Source organism: Lactuca virosa, chromosome 3, assembly GCF_052849685.1.
Source record: "Lactuca virosa cultivar CGN04683 chromosome 3, Lactuca_virosa_CGN04683_v6, whole genome shotgun sequence".
Lineage (NCBI taxonomy): Eukaryota > Viridiplantae > Streptophyta > Magnoliopsida > Asterales > Asteraceae > Lactuca > Lactuca virosa.
Genome location: NC_136428.1, coordinates 150,489,695 through 150,499,935, shown reverse-complemented (window position 1 = coordinate 150,499,935; position 10,241 = coordinate 150,489,695).

Here is a 10,241-nt window from a genome sequence, read left to right as displayed (position 1 = left end):
TTTATGATTTTATCACATACATATTTATGTAAAACTATATTTAGATAATAATAGTTATACAGGGGAAAAACCTTCATTTTTGTAGAGGTGCAAATCTTCAAAACAGTCGGGTCTTGATAGAAGACTGCTCTTTATACTAGTAGGAAATATGGGATTTTCTAGAGTTTTCATTCTTATGCAAAGTTTTCATAAAACAATTACAAGTCCTTTTCTTTACAGTTTTACAAAGCAATGACACTAAAATACTTATGTTCTCACCAGCTTTAAAGCTGATACTCGCTTTCAAAATAACTTGTATTCTCAGGTCACCAGTAGACAGGTACGATGACCAGGTTTTGAGAAGACGGAGCGGTCAAGACTCGTCTTTTATTTTGATTTCTTATTATCATGTCGTATACTATGAAAGAACACACATGTATTAAAATTCTACTATTAATGCAATGGATGATGTTGTTGCTTGTTTACTACTTTACACTGTTGTGATACTTTACATGACGTCCTCCGCCCCAGAACGTTTCTGCCGTTCTTGGTTTTGGGGTGCGACAGATTGGTATCATAGCATTGTTTATAGTGAATTGAGTATATCAACCCATAAAAGATATATATAGACTATAAATACAATGAGATTAAAATACTCTGACCAAGAGTTTATACTTTTAAATAATAAAATATTTAACTAAGTATACATGCCTGCATTCATACTAAAATCAGTGTCACTAGGACAGAACAAAAGTATTACGATTGTTGGGCAGCACAAGTAGACTTAGAGACGTATGGTCAACCCTGGGAAGATATAGCCTTATCAACTATATTATCCGAGGAGTGACTAGCATGTGCCTAAGTGTGGTTGTGATGTTGCAACAAGTCTAAAAACTTACCAACACTACCACAATGAAAACATTAGAACAGAACATAAACCTAAAATACTATAGGAGTATTTTGTGTTACTATAAATTACTTATGTGTGCTTATTTCTTATACCCCAATTCTCGCATAGATAACATGGCTGGACCCCATCCCCACGGCGACCCGTATTTCCCGAACGAAGGCAATGCTGCATGGTTTGGAGAAGAGCCAGAAAATGATCATCCAATCCCGTTGGACGATCACCATGCTGAAGGCTCTTCGGATGGTGCTAACTCCAAGCCCGAGGTTGAGAACTTACCTCCGGTGGCTCCCAATCCAAATCCTAACCCTCGTCCGGCTTTCCAAGGCCCGACGCCTCCTTGGGTATAGTGTTTGGAGACGTAGAGCGAAGAGCAAGATCAACCTATTCCGTTTAACGGAGACCAAAGCTTCTATAACCTGAGCGAGGGAAGCACAGCAGACAGGGTTCTGCCAATCCTGGTCCGCAGGGTTGCCCGAAACGAGATTCAGGGTAGGATAGCTCTCCATCAAATCACGGAAGTTAACGCCAATGCAAGAATACATACCCTCCGTACCATTCGCCTGGAAGATGCTCGCGAGAGATCTAGGGGAGACCATGAGGTCCTACTGCAAGCACTAGCTGAAACTCGAGCCGAAGTCATAGAGCTCCGAGTACGTCAGAGGGTGTACGGAAGACACCTACTTGATATGGAGCGTCAGCTGGCTGAACTGAGGGTTCACCCAAGGGATAACCATCCCCAGTAGGAGATATTCTACCTTTCTTTCCCTGGCTGAAAGAATAGTCTTCCTATCTATGCTCTAAGTACCACTTTTCTAAGTAACTAACTCTGTACTGTAAGTACTTTCTAGTTAGGCCAGTAAGCCGTCAAGACTTTTCTACTCCGGATATGATGTAAGACCTTCTACAAGGTCAAATTTTCCCGAACTTATTACATCCTAAATATCGATGATATGAACAACCGACTAACTTCTGTGTCAACCTTTGTTCAAATACTTTCATCCTACTATCGTTAGAATTCTATCTGAAACTCACTCTAGTCAAGTTTTTGAGCTATGGTGATTTAGCTCAGGGATCACTTCTAATTCTTGTAGAAGGTTGAATAGCAATCGTCTTATAACCATTCTATGGACTTACTTCTACTCTTTACTAGGATTGCATCATAGGGATGTAGGTCAAACCCTCGAGAACTTACTCTTACTCTTTACATGATTGAGTAGAATATATCTAGGGCCGACCATAGTCACTCACGAACTCCATTTCTTATCATATAACAGAATCATGTCGTCACCAAGAGGTAATCCGCTGAACGACTCAACCCCGATCCTTCATATAGACGCTCCCACCTTCCAAGCAGCGGTATCAGCTGCCATGACAGCTGTCCTTGCACACCTCAACACTAGTAACGAAAGCAAGGCTGAAAAAGGTGTTGACAGTTCAAATTGTTGTAACCACCCGGGAAGTCAACAAATGATAACTGTTGCGAACACCCAAAGCCACAACTTAAAGTTTAAGAAACGAAAGCGTCAAGCCCAAAAGGAGCGCAAGCGATCCCAAAGACTTCCCATGCAACAGCAACAAGTGGCAACCCCTGCCACCTCAGCACCGGTCAAGCGATATGAGGGAACACTCCCGAAGTGTAACAAGTGTAACTACCATCATAAAGGAGCTTGCCGGGTATTGCAATGCATCAATTGCAACAAAACGGGACACATTGCTCGTTTCTGTAGAACCACCTCTACCACCGGAGCCAGCCAAGTTTGCTATAGTTGTGGTGAGGCAGGACACTATTACAGGGATTGTCCAAAAAGGAAGATCAAAGAAAGCAACCGTGTCCACATAACTTCGACCCGACACATCACTTCCACCACCGATGCTAGTGTTAGCCAGATATGTCACCTATGCGGTGAGATAGGACACCTCGAGAAAGATTGTCCAATAACGAAGAACTCTGGCACAGACAGGAAGATACTAAGGATCACAGCCGCATGAGAGACTACTCCGGACCCACGTTGAAATACTAGGGCGTTTCGTTATAATAGACTTGTAAACTGTTAAACACTAGTGCAACTCGAGTCTTGTCTTTTGCGAGATCCCGCCAGTTAAGGAACTCTCGTGCTGCGTATACTTGCTTTTGTAGTATACCTTATTCACATCAATAGTATTGTAGTAAACTGAAGTACTGAAACTCTGTTAAAAGTTGCACCGTTGTGTTTAGTTTGTAACACCTTCATGAACTAAGTCTAATGCCTCTTATTCCGAGTAGTCCGACATTTTCATATAACTTGAGTAAATCCTACCCTCACAATACCAGTCTCACGCGTAAATTCTTTTCTCTGAAATCGCCTTACTAGCGAAGCCGTCATTTCAAAACTCCGAGGTACTCATGTGGAGAGTATCTTATGTTTCGTATCCTTTCCGAAGACACCTCAGCAAGCCTCCTCGGAGTACCACTCGTACAGTACGTCAAGTTCAACCCGAAGACCCATATGGTTGATCTATCGCTGAAGAAGGTATACGCAAGGGTGGTATATAATCAAGGTTCTACAGGCTTAGAATTAATGATTCCGCTTTAACTTCTTTTCCTTGTTTGGATGTGAGCTTAAAGAAGAATCATTTATTCGATTGCCTTTTCAGTCTTAATTATATACGACTTGTATACACGAAGCTGTGATTGATGAACCAAATATGACTTCTGATATGAACTTTAGGACGGAGACGCCCAAGACTATGAGTGATCGTACTGCAATGCGGATAAAATTAGAATCCAATCAAATGCCTTCTCACCGATCGAGACAGTAGATTCAGATAGAACATAAAACTCCCAGGATTACCTCCGCAACGTCAAGTCGAATTTAGGAACAATTTAGTTCTAGGGGCTACCCCAGTAACCAAACCGCCCTATCGTCTAGCACCTGCATTGATGCAAGAACTGTCCGATCAACTTAACGAACCGCTTAGCAAGGGCTTTATAAGACCAAGCTTCTCACCCTGGGGAACTCTGGTCTGGTTCTTCAAAAAGAAAGACTGATCACTTCGTATATGCATCAATTACAGGAAGCTCAACAAGCTAACCATCATGAATCAGTACCCTTTTGCCTATCATAGACGAATTATTTTGATCGACTGGAAAAGGGCGATCTTCCTTTCAAAAGTCGATCCAAGATCCGAGTATCGCCGACTACGAGTGCTAGGGGAGGATGTTCCGAAGACAGCCTTCCGAACTCGTTAAGGGCACTACGAATTCGTAGTGATGCCGTTCGGATTAACAAACGCACCCGCAGTAGTCATAGATTTAATGGATAAGGTGTGCCGTCCTTACTAGGATCAGATCATCATCGTCTTCATCGGTGATGTACTTATCTACTCTCGTAGTAAGGAGGAGCATAGTCAACATCGTCAACAGATCTTGGAAACATTTCGATCAGAGGAGCTCTACGCGAAATTCTCTTAAACGCGAGTTTGGATTCGAAGGGTCAAATTCCTGTGTCGCATGGTTAGCGAAGAGGGAATTCAAGTAGACACTTCCAAATCCAGGGCTCAGTTGCATTTTGATGTAACAAGGTAAGATCATTACCTAAGCCTCCCATCAGCTAGAAACCCTCAAAGCTAGCTATGAAATTCACGATCTAGAGAAAGAGGGTATCATTAGAGAAGATCGTTCAGATGAGTGGACGATTAAAGCCTCTAGTGACCGACAGAAAAGTTACGCAGGGCTTTTCGAGATTCTTGCTAGAATCGGCCCTGTAGCTTACAAACTTAACTTACCCGCGAGCTTAGTAACGTACATCCTACCTTCCACGTCTCGAACTTGAAAAAGTGCCTATCCGACGAGACTCTTATAGTCCCACTCGACGAGATCGAGATCAACAAGAGCCTCAACTTCGTGGAAGAACCTGTAGAAATCATGAACCGAGGAGTCAAGCGAACGAAACAAAGCCGCATCCCAATCGTGAAGGTTCGTTGGAACGCCAAGCGAGGACCTGAATTCACTTGGGAGCGAGAGGATCAGTGGAAACTGAAATATCCTCCCCTTTTACTTAGTTATTTTGTAACTACTTATTTGCTTAAACTCTAATTTCGGGACGAAATTCCTTCTAACGGGGGGATGATGTGACAACCCGAAATTTCCATTCGTACAAACCGTACAGTCAAGCACTGCGAATGTTAGTTAAATTCATTTTGGTACATTTTTAACCGGTTTAAAGGCCGTTTGGGTGTTTTTATTTTTAATTCGTTAAACGAACAAATAAAAGGAAGTACCTTCTAGGACTTTGGAGCAACAACAAAACAATTAACACCTTGGTTAGGTGTTCACGGCCAAACAAAGGAGGTTTGGGCCGTGAACTCCCTCATGGCCGCAAACTCATGCTTAAGGCATGAGTTTACTCTTTATTCTTTCATTTCCCAACTTCTCACTCAAGAACTTCCAAGTTTTCTCTCAAGTATCATAATCCATTTTTTCAAATCTTCCAAAAATGTAAGTGTTTCTTCCCTAGATTTGTTAATATAACACTTTATCTAGTGTTTATACACGATTTCATCCATGAAATCTTGTCTTTTTCATAGATCTTCAAGTGTTCTTCAAAACACCAAGAACACCAAAAACACACACTAGTGTAGTGTTCTTGGGTCCTAAACACTCTTACAAGCTTCCTATAAGTAAGTACACTCCTCCTATCTAGTTGTTTGCCTAGTATACTTGTTAGACCATTGAAAAACATCCAAAACCCTCAAGAACACATGTGTTTACGTTCAAGGGATCTCCTTGAACCGTAAACACCATCAAGTGGTGTTTAAGTGCCCCTAACACCTTCTAGGGCTTGGATATCGGACTGGAACCTTGCATGCATGAGCTAAAAACCCCAAATCACGAAATGGTAGGAGTGACCGTGAGTTTATGGCCGTAAACTCATGGGTTTACGACCGTAAACTCCCAAGGAGTGGTCCAAGGACCGTAAACTCCAAAGATGAGCCATTTTGAACCCTAGTCCCTTCCTAAGCCTTGAATACAAACCTAGAACACTTCCTTGAGGGGTATAAGACCTTAAATCACACAAATGTACCAATTACCATGAGTTTACGGCCGTAAACTCGTGGGGGAAATGGTCCAAGAACCGTAAACTCATATGGTGTTACCATATGAGGAGTAAACTCCAATGTGAGGCCATACTCTCTTTAGATGCAACCCTTTAGTACTCCTAGAACATGAAACAAAGTGTTTCCATGTATTAGGGTGTCTTTACTTGATTAATTAGTTGTTAAATGACTAATTAGATACATTTATGTATCACTACATGTTAAATAGGATCCGAGTGTGTGTTCAAGTCTTCACTTGACACTTAGCATCCTATCCGGCACTCCCATCCAAATCACTCACTACAGGTGAGTTCATACCCCTTAATTAACCTTTTAAATGTTTTTAAATGCTTTTATGGGGGGGGGGGGGAATACAAGTTGAATCATGATAGTTATCATATCAATCACATGTGATTAATAACTATCAAACTATGGATTTACTACACTTTTAGCTGTTTTATCAAGCAAACTACTTCCAAATGATTTCTCGAATGCTTTTACACATTGAACTCTTTATCAAACTTGTTTTCTAAACTACATCTTTCCTTTCAAATACTGTTATGACTATGTTTCAAACAAAGGTTTTCATGTAGTCCAAGCTATGTTCCAAATAAGGGATTTCTTATACTTTAAACTGTTTATATCAAACAAACTCCTTTTAAATTGTTTTACAAATTGACATCAAGTTATCAAGTCTTATTATTAAACTTTTCAAATGTTTTACAAAACTTATTTTAAACTTTTAGATTATCAATTGCATGCCTCTATATGTATAGTTATATAAGTAATGTTTAAAGGACTTAGGACTGCTAACCCGCCTTATTTCCTGTTCCTTGTTTGGTTGTGGACTTAGGGTATCCTGTTATTTGTCCGAAGGTCGTCTAAATATTAGTTATATATTATATATACATATATAGACATAAAAGTTCTACCAGTCAGTTCAGTACCTTTGGGTAGCAAAGGCATACTTTCGTTTATTCATATACATATATTACTAGTAACTATAATGGGTATAGTTAGGAGATAGTATTTACTATTCCTAGTGCAAGGAATCACACAAGAGTCAGTCCATTCATGAGTCTATACGAATATATTACATACTATAGGAAGAGACACTATTACATACTATATATAGGGACACTATTGTATACTATATGAAGATACACTTCACTCATTAGACTTTTCGAGGCGTATTGTCCATTCGATACCACTTGGAGTCTAAACTTCACTCATTAGACTTTTCAAGGCGTATTGTCCATTCGATACCACCTGGAGTCTACACTTCACTCATTAGACTTTTCGAGGCGTATTGTCCATTCGATACCACCTGGAGTCTACACTTCAATCTCTAGACTTTTCGAGGCATATTGTTCATTCGATACCACCTGGGGTCTACACTTCACTCTCTAGACTTTTCGAGGCATATTGTTCATTCGATACCACCTGGGGTCTACACTTCACCTTCTAGACTTTTCGAGGCGTATTGTCCATTCGATACCTGTGACAACCTGAAATTTCTATTTTGTACGACCATTCAACTCAATAGAAGTCAGAACAGTTTCTGCTAACTTTCAAGCTTTTTGGAATAAGTTTGAGTGTTTTAAAGTTAGTACTTCAGGAGATATGAGGGAGGGGATGCCCTAGGGTTTATTGTGCAACAATAATGTCCCAAAACTCCAAGCGTTTGGAGTTTACGGCCTAAACAAAGGTGTTTACGGCCGTAAACCCTAAAAGGGGGTATAAATATGACACTTAGTCATTATTTACCACTTTTTCACATTTTCAAGATCCAAACTCAAATCCTCTCAAGTATCATCAAACTTTTCTTCTTGATCTTCAACTTTGTAAGTGTTTCTATCCCTAAAAAGTTGATATCTTACTTAATCTAGTGATCTTACATGATTCCATCTGTGAAATCATTCCAAAAGTGTAGATCTTCAAGTTTCACCAAGAACACACACTAGTGTTCTTGGACTTTTAGCACCTTTTCAAGCTTCTACCTAGATCCTTGTGTGTGTTCAAGTCTTCACTTGAGACTTAGCATCCTACACATTCCGTTCATCCAAACCACCCACTACAGGTGAGTTCATACCCCCTTAATTAACCTTTTAAATGTTTTTTAAATGCTTTTATGGGGGGGATACAAGTTGATATATTATAGTTATTATATCAATCACATGTGATTAATAACTACCAAACAAGTGGTTTTCTTACTTTACAAACTGTTTTACTTCAAACTGTTTTATAAACTCTTTTTCATATCAAATACTTTTATTAAACGCTTTTAACTTATATTCTGTGTATCTATGTAGATATAGTTATATAAGTAGGATTGGAAGGGCTTAGGACTGATAGCTCACCTTACTTCCTGTTCCTTGTTTGGTTGTGGACTTAGGGTATTCAGGTTATTTGTCCGAAGGTCGTTTGAATCCTAGTTATATATCATGTATATGTGTATAGATATAAAAGGTTACTTCATTCAGTTCAATACCTTTGGGTAGCAAAGGTATACAAACATGTTCATACATTCAAACAACATTACTAGTAAACTATAATAGGTATAGTTTAGGGAGATACTAATACTATTACGAGAACAGTGAAACATACAATGAGTCAGTTCATACATGAGTCAATAGATACTATGATGAGAAAAAAACAATAGATACTATGATGAGAAACAAACAATGGATACTATGATGAGAAACAACAATAGAATACTATGATGAGAAACAAACAATACATGCTAGACAGGGAGAGAACACATGTGACAATCCGAAATTTTTATCTTATACACTTATTCAAATCAATGAAGGTTAGACTCATTTTTGCTATTTTTAAGCACTATTTAGAGTCAAGAAGAGTGTTTAAAACCTAGTATAATCAAGGTAAGAGTCGTGGGATGAGTTTTGAGAGTGTAACAACTTGAAAATGAGCCAAACACTCCAACATATGGAGTATGCAGCCACACACCCATCCCAACCGCACACTCTCCCATATATATATATATATATATATATATATATATATATATATATATATATATATATATATATACACTTGTCATTTTTGAACACTTTTCCACTTCTTCAAAGCTAGAACTCGAAATCCTCTCAAGTATCATCCAAATCTTCATCTTGATCTTCATAAAAGGTAGCAATCCTACCTTTTATTTGTTGATATACGACCCTAGCTAGCCTTTTCCCTTGGTTTGATCCGTGAAAACATCCATTTTTAGCCAAGAACACCAAGAACACCAAGAACGCGCACTAGTTTTGGACCTTAAACACCCTTTCAAGCCTCTATAACGTATATACACTTATCATAACTTGTTATATGGTAAGAACACTTGATGATATGCTAGAAAAACATGATTTTATCATGTTCATAAAGGGTGTGCGGCCGCACACATCATGGTGGTCGCACACACCCTTTTTAGGTCCAAAAATGGCAATGAACTCCATATAAGGCTAAAGCATGAAGTAAGAAACCTTCCTAGATGAGTCCTAAAGCCTTAAAACACGTTTTGGCACATTTCATAGGGAGTGTGCGGCCACACACACACCCTGGCCGCACACACACAAATAGTGTGCATTTTGACCATACACTCCCTTGTATAGCCATATACCCCTTATATACAATCATATATGGTTGTAACACTTCAAAATAAGTGTTTACTAGTCCCTAAGGTGGTTAAAAGTCACTAATTAGTTGTTATAAGCACTAATTATATTCATATATGTATCATTATATGTTAAATAGGATCCGCGTGTGTGCTCAAGTCTTCACTTGCCACTTAGCATCCTATACAATCCGTTCATCCAAACCACTCACTACAGGTGAGTTCATACCCCTTAATTAACCTTTTAAATGTTTTTAAATGCTTTTACGGGGGGGATACAAGTTGAACTATTATAGTTATTATATCAATCACATGTGATTAATAACTACCAAACAAGTGGATTTCTTACTTTTCAAACTGTGTTATCAAATTGTTTTACTTCAAACTGTTTTACAAACTCTTTTACATATCAAATACCTTTATTAAACTCTTTTAACTTATATTCTGTGTAGCTATATGGATATAATTATATAAGTAGGATTGAAAGGACTTAGGATTGATAGCTCACCTTACTTCCTGTTCCTTGTTTGGTTGTGGACTTAGGGTATTCGGGTTATTTGTCCGAAGGTCGTTTGAATCCTAGTTATATATCATGTATATGTGTACAGATATAAAAGGTTACTTCTTTCATTCAGTTCAATGCCTTTGGGTAGCAAA